The following is a 15,787-nucleotide window of genomic DNA, read 5'->3' on the forward strand; positions in this document are numbered from 1 at the left end:
AAGCTTCTTTCTCGTTGTTATCGGAGTTTATATCCTTTGGACCTACAGTCTTCAAAGGGATCCGAATTATCTGTTCTCAGATTCCACAGAAAGAAGGCTGGCAAAGACATCCACGAAATACAGATGTAACTCTGTGAGATGAATTAACAGAACACTAAGCAGTTTCTCAGAAAGCTTCTTTCCAGATTTCATCTGAGGATATTTCCTTTTTCACCGTAGCCCTCTATGGGCTTCCAAATATCACTTTGCCAATTCCACAAGAACTGTCTTAGCGAAAGGCTTCTTGAGGGGAAAGCTGTAACTCTGTGAGATGATTTCACAGAACACAAAGAAGTTTCTCAGAAAGCTTCCTTCTCTTTGTCATCGGAGTTTATTTCCATTGGCCCTATATTCATAAAAGGGATCCGAAATATCTGTTCTCAGATTCCACATAAATAAGGCTAGCAAAGAGATCCACGAAATACAGATGTAACTCTGTGAGATGAATTAACAGAACACTCAGCAGTTTCTCAGAAAGCTTCTTTCCAGATTTCATCTGAGGATATTTCCTTTTTCACCATTGCCCTCAATGGGCTTCCAAATATCACTTTGCCTATTCCACAAGAAATGTCTTAGCGAAAGGCTTCTTGAGGGGAAAGCTGTAACTCTGTGAGATGATTTCACAGAACACAAAGAAGTTTCTCAGAAAGCTTCCTTCTCTTTGTCATCGGAGTTTATTTCCTTTGGCCCTATATTCATCAAACGAATCCGAAATATCTGTTCTCATATTCCACAGAAATAAGGCTAGCAAAGAGATCCACGAAATACAGATGTAACTCTGTGAAATGAATTAACAGAACACTAAGCAGTTTCTCAGAAAGCTTCTTTCCAGATTTCATCTGAGGGTATTTCCTTTTTCACTATTGCCATCTATGGGCTTCCAAATATCACTTTGCCAATTCCACCAGAACTGTCTTAGGGAAAGACTTCTTGAGGGGAAAGCTGTAACTCTGTGAGATGATTTCACAGAACACAAAGAAGTTTCCCAGAAAGCTTCTTTCTCTTTGTTATCAGAGGATATTTTTTTTGTCCCTATAGTCTTCAAAGGCATCCGAAATATCTGTTCTCAGATTCCACAGAAATAAGGCTAGCAAAGAGATCCACGAAATACAGATGTAACTCTGTGAGATGAATTAACAGAACACGAAGCAGTTTCTCAGAAAGCTTCTTTCCAGATTTCATCTGAGGATATTTCCTTTTTCACCATAGCCCTCTATGGGCTTCCAAATATCACTTTGCCAATTCCACAAGAACTGTCTTAGCGAAAGGCTTCTTGAAGGGAAAGCTGTAACTCTGTGAGATGATTTCACAGAACACAAAGAAGTTTCTCAGAAAGCTTCTTTCTCGTTGTTATCGGAGTTTATATCCTTTGGCCCTATAGTCTTCAAAGGGATCCGAAATATCTGTTCTCAGATTCCACAGAAATAAGGCTAGCAAAGAGATCCACGAAATACAGATGTAACTCTGTGAGATGAATTAACAGAACACTAAGCAGTTTCTCAGAAAGCTTCTTTCCAGATTTCATCTGAGGATATTTCCTTTTTCACCATTGCCCTCTATGGGCTTCCGAATATCACTTTGCCAATTCCGCAAGAGCTATCTTAGCGAAAGGCTTCTTGAGGGGAAAGCTGTAACTCTGTGAGATGATTTCACAGAACACAAAGAAGTTTCTCAGAAAGCTTCTTTCTCATTGTTATCGGAGGATATTTATTTTGTCCCTATAGTCTTCAAAGGCATCCGAAATATCTGTTCTCAGATTCCACAGAAATAAGGCTAGCAAAGAGATCCACGAAATACAGATGTAACTCTGTGAGATGAATTAACAGAACACTAAGCAGTTTCTCAGAAAGCTTGTTTCCAGATTTCATCTGAGGATATTTCCTTTTTCACTATAGCCCTCGATGCGCTTCCAAATATCACTTTGCCAATTCCAAAAGAACTGTCTTAGCGAAAGGCTTCTTGAGGGGAAAGCTGTAACTCTGTGAGATGATATCACAGAACACAAAGAAGTTTCTCAGAAAGCTTCCTTCTCTTTCTCATCGGAGTTTATATCCTTTGGCCCTATATTCATCAAAGGGGTCCGAAATATCTGTTCTCAGATTTCACAGAAATAAGGCTAGCAAAGAGATCCACGACATACAGATGTATCTCTGTGAGATGAATTAACAGAACACTAAGCAGTTTCTCAGAAAGCTTCTTTCCAGATTTCATCTGAGGATATTTCCTTTTTCACCATTGCCCTCTATGGGCTTCCAAATATCACTTTGCCAATTCCACAAGAACTGTCTTAGCGAAAGACTTCTTGAGGGGAAGGCTGTAACTCTGTGAGATGATTTCACAGAACACAAGGAAGTTTCTCAGAAAGCTTCTTTCTCTTTCTTATCGGAGGATATTTCCTTTGGCCCAATAGTCTTGTAAGGGATCCGAAATATCTGTTCTCGGATTCCACATAAATAAGGCTAGCAAAGAGATCCACGAAATACAGATGTAACTCTGTGAGATGAATTAACAGAACACTAAGCAGTTTCTCAGAAAGCTTCTTTCCAGATTTCATCTGAGGATATTTCCTTTTTCACCATTGCCCACTATTGGCTTCCAAATATCACTTTGCCAATTACACAAGAACTGTCTTAGCGAAAGGCTTCTTGAGGGGAAAGCTGTAACTCTGTGAGATGATTTCACAGAACACAAAGAAGTTTCTCAGAAAGCTTCTTTCTCGTTGTTATCGGAGTTTATATCCTTTGGCCCTATAGTCTTCAAAGGGATCCGAAATATCTGTTCTCAGATTCCACAGAAATAAGGCTAGCAAAGAGATCCACGAAATACAGATGTAACTCTGTGAGATGAATTAACAGAACACTAAGCAGTTTCTCAGAAAGCTTCTTTCCAGATTTCATCTGAGGATATTTCCTTTTTCACCATTGCCCTCTATGGGCTTCCGAATATCAGTTTGGCAATTCCACAAGAACTGTCTTAGTGAAAGGCTTCTTGAGGGGAAAGCTGTAACTCTGTGAGATGATTTCACAGAACACAAAGAAGTTTCTCAGAAAGCTTCTTTCTCATTGTTATCGGAGATTTTATCCTTTGGCCCTATAGTCTTCAAAGGGATCCGAAATATCTGTTCTCAGATTCCACAGAAATAAGGCTAGCAAAGAGATCCACGAAATACAGATGTAACTCTGTGAGATGAATTAACAGAACACTAAGCAGTTTCTCAGAAAGCTTCTTTCCAGATTTCATCGGAGGATATTTCCTTTTTCACCATAGCCCTCTATGGGCTTCCAAATATCACTTTCCCAATTCCACAAGAACTGTCTTAGCGAAAGGCTTCTTCATGGGAGAGCTGTAACTCTTTGAGATGATTTCACAGAACACAAAGAAGTTTCTCAGAAAGCTTCTTTCTCTTTGTTATCGGAGGATATTTCCTTTGGCCCTATAGTCTTCAAAGGCATCCGAAATATCCGTTCTCAGATTCCACAGAAATAAGGCTAGCAAAGAGATCCAAGAAATACAGATGTAACTCTGTGAGATGAATTAACAGAACACTAAGCAGTTTCTCAGAAAGCTTCTTTCCATATTTCATCTGAGGATATTTCCTTTTTCACCATTGCCCTCTATGGGCTTCCAAATATCACTTTGCCAATTCCACAAGAAATGTCTTAGCGAAAGGCTTCCTGAGGGGAAAGCTGTAACTCTGTGAGATGATTTCACAGAACACAAAGAAGTTTCTCAGAAAGCTTCCTTCTCTTTGTCATCGGAGTTTTTTTCCTATGGCCCTATATTCATCAAACGAATCCGAAATATCTATTCTCATATTCCACAGAAATAAGGCTAGCAAAGAGTTCCACGAAATACAGATGTAACTCAGTGAGATTAATTAACAGAACACTAAGCAGTTTCTCAGAAAGCTTCTTTCCAGATTTCATCTGAGGATATTTCCTTTTTCACCATTGCCCTCTATGGGCTTCCAAATATCACTTTGCCAACTCCACAAGAACTGTCTTAGCGAAAGACTTCTTGAGGGGAAAGCTGTATCTCTGTGAGATGATTTCACAGAACACAAAGAGGTTTCTCAGAAAGCTTCTTTCTCTTTCTTATCGGAGGATATTTCCTTTGGCCCAATAGTCTTCTAAGGGATCCGAAATATGTGTTCTCGGATTCCACAGAAATAAGGCTAGCAAAGAGATCCACGAAATACAGATGTAACTCTGTGAGATGAATTAACAGAACACTAAGCAGTTTCTCAGAAAGCTTCTTTCCAGATTTCATCTGAGGATATTTCCTTTTTCACCGTAGCCCTCTATGGGCTTCCAAATATCACTTTGCCAATTCCACAAGAACTGTCTTAGCGAAAGGCTTCTTGAGGGGAAAGCTGTAACTCTCTGAGATGATTTCACAGAACACAAAGAAGTTTCTCAGAAAGCTTCTTTCTCGTTGTTATCGGAGTTTATATCCTTTGGCCCTATAGTCTTCAAAGGGATCCGAAATATCTGTTCTCAGATTCCACAGAAAGAAGGCTAGCAAAGAGATCCACGAAATACAGATGTAACTCTGTGAGATGAATTAACAGAATACTAAGCAGTTTCTCAGAAAGCTTCTTTCCAGATTTCATCTGAGGATATTTCCTTTTTCACCGTAGCCCTCTATGGGCTTCCAAATATCACTTTGCCAATTCCACAAGAACTGTCTTAGCGAAAGGCTTCTTGAGGGGAAAGCTGTAACTCTGTGAGATGATTTCACAGAACACAAAGAAGTTTCTCAGAAAGCTTCCTTCTCTTTGTCATCGGAGTTTATTTCCATTGGCCCTATATTCATAAAAGGGATCCGAAATATCTGTTCTCAGATTCCACAGAAATAAGGCTAGCAAAGAGATCCACGAAATACAGATGTAACTCTGTGAGATGAATTAACAGAACACTAAGCAGTTTCTCAGAAAGCTTCTTTCCAGATTTCATCTGAGGATATTTCCTTTTTCACCATTGCCCTCTAAGGGCTTCCGAATATCACTTTGCCAATTCCACAAGAACTGTCTTAGCGAAAGGCTTCTTGAGGGGAAAGCTGTAACTCTGTGAGATGATTTCACAGAACAAAAAGAAGTTTCTCAGAAAGCTTCTTTCTCGTTGTTATCGGAGATTATATCCTTTGGCCCTATAGTCTTCAAAGGGATCCGAAATATCTGTTCTCAGATTCCACAGAAATAAGGCTAGCAAAGAGATCCACGAAATACAGATGTAACTCTGTGAGATGAATTAACAGAACACTAAGCAGTTTCTCAGAAAGCTTCTTTCCAGATTTCATCTGAGGATATTTCCTTTTTCACATTAGCCCTCTATGGGCTTCCAAATATCACTTTCCCAATTCCACAAGAACTGTCTTAGCGAAAGGCTTCTTGATGGGAGAGCTGTAACTCTTTGAGATGATTTCACAGAACACAAAGAAGTTTCTCAGAAAGCTTCTTTCTCTTTGTTTTCGGAGGATATTTCCTTTGGCCCTATAGTCTACAAAGGCATCCGAAATATCCGTTCTCAGATTCCACAGAAATAAGGCTAGCAAAGAGATCCAAGAAATACAGATGTAACTCTGTGAAATGAATGAACAGAACACTAAGCAGTTTCTCAGAAAGCTTCTTTCCAGATTTCATCTGAGGATATTTCCTTATTCACCATTGCCCTCTATGGGCTTCCAAATATCACTTTGCCAATTCCACAAGAAATGTCTTAGCGAAAGGCTTCTTGAGGGGAAAGCTGTAACTCTGTGAGATGATTTCACAGAACACAAAGAAGTTTCTCAGAAAGCTTCCTTCTCTTTGTCATCGGAGTTTATTTCCTTTGGCCCTATATTCATCAAACGAATCCGAAATATCTGTTCTCATATTCCACAGAAATAAGGCTAGCAAAGAGATCCACGAAATACAGATGTAACTCTGTGAGATGAATTAACAGAACACTAAGCAGTTTCTCAGAAAGCTTCTTTCCAGATTTCATCTGAGGATATTTCCTTTTTCACCATTGCCCTCTATGGGCTTCCAAATATTACTTTGCCAATTCCACAAGAACTGTCTTAGCGAAAGACTTCTTGAGGGGAAAGCTGTAACTCTGTGAGATGATTTCACAGAACACAAAGAAGTTTCTCAGAAAGCTTCTTTCTCTTTGTTATCGGAGGATATTTCTTTTGTCCCTATAGTCTTCAAAGGCATTCGAATTATCTGTTCTCAGATTCCACAGAAATAAGGCTAGCAAAGAGATCCACGAAATACAGATGTAACTCTGTGAGATGAATTAACAGAACACTAAGCAGTTTCTCAGAAAGCTTCTTTCCAGATTTCATCTGAGGATATTTTCTTTTTCACCAAAGCCCTCTAAGGGCTTCCATATATCACTTTGCCAATTCCACAAGAACTGTCTTAGCGAAAGGCTTCTAGAGGGGAAAGCTGTAACTCTGTGAGATGATTTCACAGAACACAAAGAAGTTTCTCAGAAAGCTTCCTTCTCTTTCTTATCGGAGTTTATTTCCTTTGACCCTATATTCATCAAAGGGATCCGAAATATCTGTTCTCAGATTCCACAGAAATAAGGCTAGCAAAGAGATCCACGAAATACAGATGTAACTCTGTGAGATGAATTAACAGAACACTAAGCAGTTTCTCAGAAAGCTTCTTTCCAGATTTCATCTGAGGATATTTCCTTTTTCACCATTGCCCTCTATGGGCTTCCGAATATCACTTTGCCAATTCCACAAGAACTGTCTTAGCGAAAGGCTTCTTGAGGGGAAAGCTGTAGCTCTCTGAGATGATTTCACAGAACACAAAGAAGTTTCTCAGAAAGCTTCTTTCTCGTTGTTATCGGAGTTTATATCCTTTGGCCCTATAGTCTTCAAAGGGATACGAAATATCTGTTCTCAGATTCCACAGAAATAAGGCTAGCAAAGAGATCCACGAAATACAGATGTAACTCTGTGAGATGAATTAACAGAACACTAAGCAGTTTCTCAGAAAGCTTCTTTCCAGATTTCATCTGAGGATATTTCCTTTTTCACCATTGCCCTCTATGGGCTTCCGAATATCACTTTGCCAATTCCACAAGAATTGTCTTAGCGAAAGGCTTCTTGATGGGAGAGCTGTAACTCTTTGAGATGATTTCACAGAACACAAAGAAGTTTCTCAGAAAGCTTCTTTCTCTTTGTTTTCGGAGGATATTTCCTTTGGCCCTATAGTCTACAAAGGCATCCGAAATATCCGTTCTCAGATTCCACAGAAATAAGGCTAGCAAAGAGATCCACGAAATACAGATGTAACTCTGTGAAATGAATGAACAAAACACTAAGCAGTTTCTCAGAAAGCTTCTTTCCAGATTTCATCTGAGGATATTTCCTTATTCAACATTGCCCTCTATGGGCTTCCAAATATCACTTTGCCAATTCCACAAGAAATGTCTTAGCGAAAGGCTTCTTGAGGGGAAAGCTGTAACTCTGTGAGATGATTTCACAGAACACAAAGAAGTTTCTCAGAAAGCTTCCTTCTCTTTGTCATCGGAGTTTATTTCCTTTGGCCCTATATTCATCAAACGAATCCGAAATATCTGTTCTCATATTCCACAGAAATAAGGCTAGCAAAGAGATCCACGAAATACAGATGTAACTCTGTGAGATGAATTAACAGAACACTAAGCAGTTTCTCAGAAAGCTTCTTTCCAGATTTCATCTGAGGATATTTCCTTTTTCACCAAAGCCCTCTAAGGGCTTCCATATATCACTTTGCCAATTCAACAAGAACTGTCTTAGCGAAAGGCTTCTAGAGGGGAAAGCTGTAACTCTGTGAGATGATTTCACAGAACACAAAGAAGTTTCTCAGAAAGCTTCCTTCTCTTTCTTATCGGAGTTTATTTCCTTTGGCCCTATATTCATCAAAGGGATCCGAAATATCTGTTCTCAGATTCCACAGAAATAAGGCTAGCAAAGAGATCCACGAAATACAGATGTAACTCTGTGAGATGAATTAACAGAACACTAAGCAGTTTCTCAGAAAGCTTCTTTCCAGATTTCATCTTAGGATATTGCCTTTTTCACCATAGCCCTCTATGGGCTTCCAAATATCACTTTGCCAATTCCACAAGAACTGTCTTAGCGAAAGGCTTCTTGAGGGGAAAGCTGTAACTCTGTGAGATGATTTCACAGAACACAAAGAAGTTTCTCAGAAAGCTTCTTACTCGTTGTTATCGGAGTTTATATCCTTTGGCCATATAGTCTTCAAAGGGATCCGAAATATCTGTTCTCAGATTCCACAGAAATAAGGCTAGCAAAGAGATCCACGAAATACAGATGTAACTCTGTGAGATGAATTAAGAGAACACTAAGCAGTTTCTCAGAAAGCTTCTTTCCAGATTTCATCTGAGGATATTTCCTTTTTCACCATTGCCCTCTATGGGCCTCCGAATATCACTTTGCCAATTCCACAAGAACTGTCTTAGCGAAAGGCTTCTTCAGGGGAAAGCTGTAACTCTGTGAGATGATTTCACAGAACACAAAGAAGTTTCTCAGAAAGCTTCTTTCTCGTTGTTATCGGAGTTTATATCCTTTGGCCCTATAGTCTTCAAAGGGATCCGAAATATCTGTTCTCAGATTCCACAGAAATAAGGCTAGCAGAGAGATCCACGATATACAGATGTAACTCTGTGATTTGAATTAACAGAACACTAAGCAGTTTCTCAGAAAGCTTCTTTCCAGATTTCATCTGAGGATATTTCCTTTTTCACCATAGCCCTCTATGGGCTTCCAAATATCACTTTGCCAATTCCACAAGAACTGTCTTAGCGAAAGGATTCTTGAGGGGAAAGCTGTAACTCTGTGAGATGATTTCACAGAACTCCAAGAAGTTTCTCAGAAAGCTTCTTTCTCTTTCTTATCGGAGTTTATATCCTTTGGCCCTATAGTCTTCAAAGGGATCCGAAATATCTGTTCTCAGAATCCACAGAAATAAGGCTAGCAAAGAGATCCACGAAATACAGATATAACTCTGTGAGATGAATTAACAGAACACTAAGCAGTTTCTCAGAAAGCTTCTTTCCAGATTTCATCTGAGAATATTTCCTTTTTCACCATTGCCCTCTATGAGCTTCCAAATATCACTTTGCCAATTCCACAAGAACTGTCTTAGCGAAAGGCTTCTTGAGGGGAAAGCTGTAACTCTATGAGATGATTTCACAGAACAGAAAGAAGTTTCTCAGAAAGCTTCCTTCTCTTTGTTATCGGAGTTTATTTCCTTTGGCCCTATGTTCATCAAAGGGATCCGAAATATCTGTTCTCAGATTCCACAGAAATAAGGCTAGCAAAGAGATCCACGAAATACAGATGTAACTCTGTGAGATGAATTAACAGAACACTAAGCAGTTTCTCAGAAAGCTCTTTCCAGATTTCATCTGAGGATATTTCCTTTTTCACCATAGTCCTCTATGGGCTTCCAAATATCACTTTCCCAATTCCACAAGAACTGTCTTAGCGAAAGGCTTCTTGATGTGAGAGCTGTAACTCTTTGAGATGATTTCACAGAACACAAAGAAGTTTCTCAGAAAGCTTCTTTCTCTTTGTTATCGGAGGATATTTCCTTTGACCCTATAGTCTTCAAAGGCATCCGAAATATCCGTTCTCATATTCCACAGAAATAAGGCTAGCAAAGAGATCCACGAAATACAGATGTAACTCTGTGAGATGAATTAACAGAACACTAAGCAGTTTCTCAGAAAGCTTCTTTCCAGATTTCATCTGAGGATATTTCCTTTTTCACCATTGCCCTCTATGGGCTTACGAATATCACTTTGCCAATTCCACAAGAACTGTCTTAGCGAAAGGCTTCTTGAGGGGAAAGCTGTAACTCTGTGAGATGATTACACAGAACACAAAGAAGTTTCTCAGAAAGCTTCTTTCTCGTTGTTATCGGAGTTTATATCCTTTGGCCCTATAGTCTTCAAAGGGATCCGAAATATCTGTTCTCAGATTCCACAGAAATAAGGCTAGCAAAGAGATCCACGAAATACAGATGTAACTCTGTGAGATGAATTAACAGAACACTAAGCAGTTTCTCAGAAAGCTTCTTTCCAGATTTCATCTGAGGATATTTCCTTTTTCACCATTGCCCTCTATGGGCTTCCGAATATCACTTTTCCAATTCCACAAGAATTGTCTTAGCGAAAGGCTTCTTGAGGGGAAAGCTGTAACTCTGTGAGATGATTTCACAGAACACAAAGAAGTTTCTCAGAAAGCTTCCTTCTCTTTGTCATCGGAGTTTATTTCCTTTGGCCCTATATTCATCAAACGAATCCGAAATATCTGTTCTCATATTCCACAGAAATAAGGCTAGCAAAGACATCCACGAAATACAGATGTAACTCTGTGAGATGAATTAACAGAACACTAAGCAGTTTCTCAGAAAGCTTCTTTCCAGATTTCATCTGAGGATATTTCCTTTTTCACCATTGCCCTCTATGGGCTTCCAAATATTACTTTGCCAATTCCACAAGAACTGTCTTAGCGAAAGACTTCTTGAGGGGAAAGCTGTAACTCTGTGAGATGATTTCACAGAACACAAAGAAGTTTCTCAGAAAGCTTCTTTCTCTTTGTTATCGGAGGATATTTCTTTTGTCCCTATAGTCTTCAAAGGCATCCGAATTATCTGTTCTCAGATTCCACAGAAATAAGGCTAGCAAAGAGATCCACGAAATACAGATGTAACTCTGTGAGATGAATTAACAGATCACTAAGCAGTTTCTCAGAAAGCTTCTTTCCAGATTTCATCTGAGGATATTTCCTTTTTCACCAAAGCCCTCTAAGGGCTTCCTTATATCACTTTGCCAATTCCACAAGAACTGTCTTAGCGAAAGGCTTCTAGAGGGGAAAGCTGTAACTCTGTGAGATGATTTCACACAACACAAAGAAGTTTCTCAGAAAGCTTCCTTCTCTTTCTTATCGGAGTTTATTCCATTGGCCCTATATTCATCAAAGGGATCCGAAATATCTGTTCTCAGATTCCACAGAAATAAGGCTAGCAAAGAGATCCACGAAATACAGATGTAACTCTGTGAGATGAATTAACAGAACACTAAGCAGTTTCTCAGAAAGCTTGTTTCCAGATTTCATCTTAGGATATTGCCTTTTTCACCATAGCCCTCTATGGGCTTCCAAATATCACTTTGCCAATTCCACAAGAACTGTCTTAGCGAAAGGCTTCTTGAGGGGAAAGCTGTAACTCTGTGAGATGATTTCACAGAACACAAAGAAGTTTCTCAGAAAGCTTCTTACTCGTTGTTATCGGAGTTTATATCCTTTGGCCATATAGTCTTCAAAGGGATCCGAAATATCTGTTCTCAGATTCCACAGAAATAAGGCTAGCAAAGAGATCCACGAAATACAGATGTAACTCTGTGAGATGAATTAAGAGAACACTAAGCAGTTTCTCAGAAAGCTTCTTTCCAGATTTCATCTGAGGATATTTCCTTTTTCACCATTGCCCTCTATGGGCTTCCGAATATCACTTTGCCAATTCCACAAGAACTGTCTTAGCGAAAGGCTTCTTCAGGGGAAAGCTGTAACTCTGTGAGATGATTTCACAGAACACAAAGAAGTTTCTCAGAAAGCTTCTTTCTCGTTGTTATCGGAGTTTATATCCTTTGGCCCTATAGTCTTCAAAGGGATCCGAAATATCTGTTCTCAGATTCCACAGAAATAAGGCTAGCAAAGAGATCCACGATATACAGATGTAACTCTGTGAGATGAATTAACAGAACACTAAGCAGTTTCTCAGAAAGCTTCTTTCCAGATTTCATCTGAGGATATTTCCTTTTTCACCATAGCCCTCTATGGGCTTCCAAATATCACTTTGCCAATTCCACAAGAACTGTCTTAGCGAAAGGATTCTTGAGGGGAAAGCTGTAACTCTGTGAGATGATTTCACAGAACTCCAAGAAGTTTCTCAGAAAGCTTCTTTCTCTTTCTTATCGGAGTTTATATCCTTTGGCCCTATAGTCTTCAAAGGGATCCGAAATATCTGTTCTCAGAATCCACAGAAATAAGGCTAGCAAAGAGATCCACGAAATACAGATGTAACTCTGTGAGATGAATTAACAGAACACTAAGCAGTTTCTCAGAAAGCTTCTTTCCAGATTTCATCTGAGAATATTTCCTTTTTCACCATTGCCCTCTATGAGCTTCCAAATATCACTTTGCCTATTCCACAAGAACTGTCTTAGCGAAAGGCTTCTTGAGGGGAAAGCTGTAACTCTGTGAGATGATTTCACAGAACACAAAGAAGTTTCTCAGAAAGCTTCTTTCTCGTTGTTATCGGAGTTTATATCCTTTGGCCCTATAGTTTTCAAAGGGATCCGAAATATCTCTTCTTAGATTTCACAGAAATAAGGCAAGCCAAGAGATCCACGAAATACAGATGTAACTCTGTGAGATGAATTAGCAGAACACTAAGCAGTTTCTCAGAAAGCTTCTTTCCAGATTTCATCTAAGGATAATTCCTTTTTCACCATAGCCCTGTATGGGCTTCCATATATCACTTTGCTAATTCCACAAGAACTGTCTTAGCGAAAGGCTTCTTGAGGGGAAAGCTGTAACTCTATGAGATGATTTCACAGAACACAAAGAAGTTTCTCAGAAAGCTTCCTTCTCTTTGTTATCGGAGTTTATTTCCTTTGGCCCTATATTCATCAAAGGGATCCGAAATATCTCTTCTCAGATTCCACATAAATAAGGCTAGCAAAGAAATCCACGAAATACAGATGTAACTCTGTGAGATGAATTAACAGAACACTAAGCAGTTTCTCAGAAAGCTTCTTTCCAGATTTCATCTGAGGATATTTCCTTTTTCACCATTGCCCTCTATGGGCTTCCGAATATCACTTTGCCAATTCCACAAGAACTATCTTAGCGAAAGGCTTCTTGAGGGAAAAGCTGTAACTCTGTGAGATGATTTCACAGAGCACAAAGAAGTTTCTCAGAAAGCTTCTTTCTCCTTGTTATCGGAGATTATATCCTTTGGCCCTATAGTCTTCAAAGGGATCCGAAATATCTGTTCTCAGATTCCACAGAAATAAGGCTAGCAAAGAGATCCACGAAATACAGATGTAACTCTGTGAGATGAATTAACAGAACACTAAGCAGTTTCTCAGAAAGCTTCTTTCCAGATTTCATCTGAGGATATTTCCTTTTTCACCATAGCCCTCTATGGGCTTCCAAATATCACTTTGCCAATTCCACAAGAAATGTCTTAGCGAAAGGCTTCTTGAGGGGAAAGCTGTAACTCTGTGAGATGATTTCACAGAACACAAAGAAGTTTCTCAGAAAGCTTCCTTCTCTTTGTCATCGGAGTTTATTTCCTTTGGCCCTATATTCATCAAACGGATCCGAAATATCTGTTCTCATATTCCACAGAAATAAGGCTAGCAAAGAGATCCACGAAATGCAGATGTAACTCTGTGAGATGAATTAACAGAACACTAAGCAGTTTCTCAGAAAGCTTCTTTCCAGATTTCATCTGAGGATATTTCCTTTTTCACCATTGCCCTCTATGGGCTTCCAAATATCACTTTGCCAATTCCACAAGAACTGTCTTAGCGAAAGACTTCTTGAGGGGAAAGCTGTAACTCTGTGAGATGATTTCACAGAACACAAAGAAGTTTCTCAGAAAGCTTCTTTCTCTTTGTTATCGGAGGATATTTCTTTTGTCCCTATAGTCTTCAAAGGCATCCGAAATATCTGTTCTCAGATTCCACAGAAATAAGGCTAGCAAAGAGATCCACGAAATACAGATGTAACTCTGTGAGATGAATTAACAGAACACTAAGCAGTTTCTCAGAAAGCTTCTTTCCAGATTTCATCTGAGGATATTTCCTTTTTCACCATTGCCCTCTATGGGCTTCCGAATATCACTTTGCCAATTCCACAAGAATTGTCTTAGCGAAAGGCTTCTTGAGGGGAAAGCTGTAACTCTGTGAGATGATTTCACAGAACACAAAGAAGTTTCTCAGAAAGCTTCCTTCTCTTTGTCATCGGAGTTTATTTCCTTTGGCCCTATATTCATCATACGAATCCGAAATATCTGTTCTCATATTCCACAGAAATAAGGCTAGCAAAGAGATCCACGAAATACAGATGTAACTCTGTGAGATGAATTAACAGAACACTAAGCAGTTTCTCAGAAAGCTTCTTTCCAGATTTCATCTGAGGATATTTCCTTTTTCACCATTGCCCTCTATGGGCTTCCAAATATTACTTTGCCAATTCCACAAGAACTGTCTTAGCGAAAGACTTCTTGAGGGGAAAGCTGTAACTCTGTGAAATGATTTCACAGAACACAAAGAAGTTTCTCAGAAAGCTTCTTTCTCTTTGTTATCGGAGGATATTTCTATTGTCCCTATAGCCTTCAAAGGCATCCGAATTATCTGTTCTCAGATTCCACAGAAATAAGGCTAGCAAAGAGATCCACGAAATACAGATGTAACTCTGTGAGATGAATTAACAGAACACTAAGCAGTTTCTCAGAAAGCTTCTTTCCAGATTTCATCTGAGGATATTTCCTTTTTCACCAAAGCCCTCTAAGGGCTTCCATATATCACTTTGCCAATTCCGCAAGAACTGTCTTAGCGAAAGGATTCTAGAGGGGAAAGCTGTAACTCTGTGAGATGATTTCACAGAACACAAAGAAGTTTCTCAGAAAGCTTCTTTCTCGTTGTTATCGGAGTTTATATCCTTTGGCCCTATAGTCTTCAAAGGGATCCGAAATATCTGTTCTCAGATTCCACAGAAATAAGGCTAGCAAAGAGATCCACGAAATACAGATGTAACTCTGTGAGATGAATTAACAGAACACTAAGCAGTTTCTCAGAAAGCTTCTTTCCAGATTTCATCTGAGGATATTTCCTTTTTCACCGTAGCCCTCTATGGTCTTCCAAATATCACTTTGCCAATTCCACAGGAACTGTCGTAGCGAAAGGCTTCTTGAGGGGAAAGCTGTAACTCTGTGAGATGATTTCACAGAACACAAAGAAGTTTCTCAGAAAGCTTCCTTCTCTTTGTCATCGGAGTTTATTTCCATTGGCCCTATATTCATAAAAGGGATCCGAAATATCTGTTCTCAGATTCCACATAAATAAGGCTAGCAAAGAGATCCACGAAATACAGATGTAACTCTGTGAGATGAATTAACAGAACACTAAGCAGTTTCTCAGAAAGCTTCTTTCCAGATTTCATCTGAGGATATTTCCTTTTTCACCATTGCCCTCTATGGGCTTCCAAATATCACTTTGCCAATTCCACAAGAACTGTCTTAGCGAAAGACTTCTTGAGGGGAAAGCTGTAACTCTGTGAGATGATTTCACAGAACACAAAAAAGATTCTCAGAAAGCTTCTTTCTCTTTCTTATCGGAGGATATTTCCTTTGGCCCAATAGTCTTCTAAGGTATCCGAAATATCTGTTCTCGGATTCCACATAAATAAGGCTAGCAAAGAGATCCACGAAATACAGATGTAACTCTGTGAGATGAATTAACAGAACACTAAGCAGTTTCTCAGAAAGCTTCTTTCCAGATTTCATCTGAGGATATTTCCTTTTTCACCATTGCCCTCTATGGGCTTCCGAATATCACTTTGCCAATTCCACAAGAACTGTCTTAGCGAAAGGCTTCTTGTGGGGAAAGCTGTAACTCTGTGAGATGATTACACAGAACACAAAGAAGTTTCTCAGAAAGCTTCTTTC

The sequence above is a fragment of the Macaca fascicularis genome, chromosome 18, assembly GCF_037993035.2.
Source record: "Macaca fascicularis isolate 582-1 chromosome 18, T2T-MFA8v1.1".
NCBI lineage: Eukaryota > Metazoa > Chordata > Mammalia > Primates > Cercopithecidae > Macaca > Macaca fascicularis.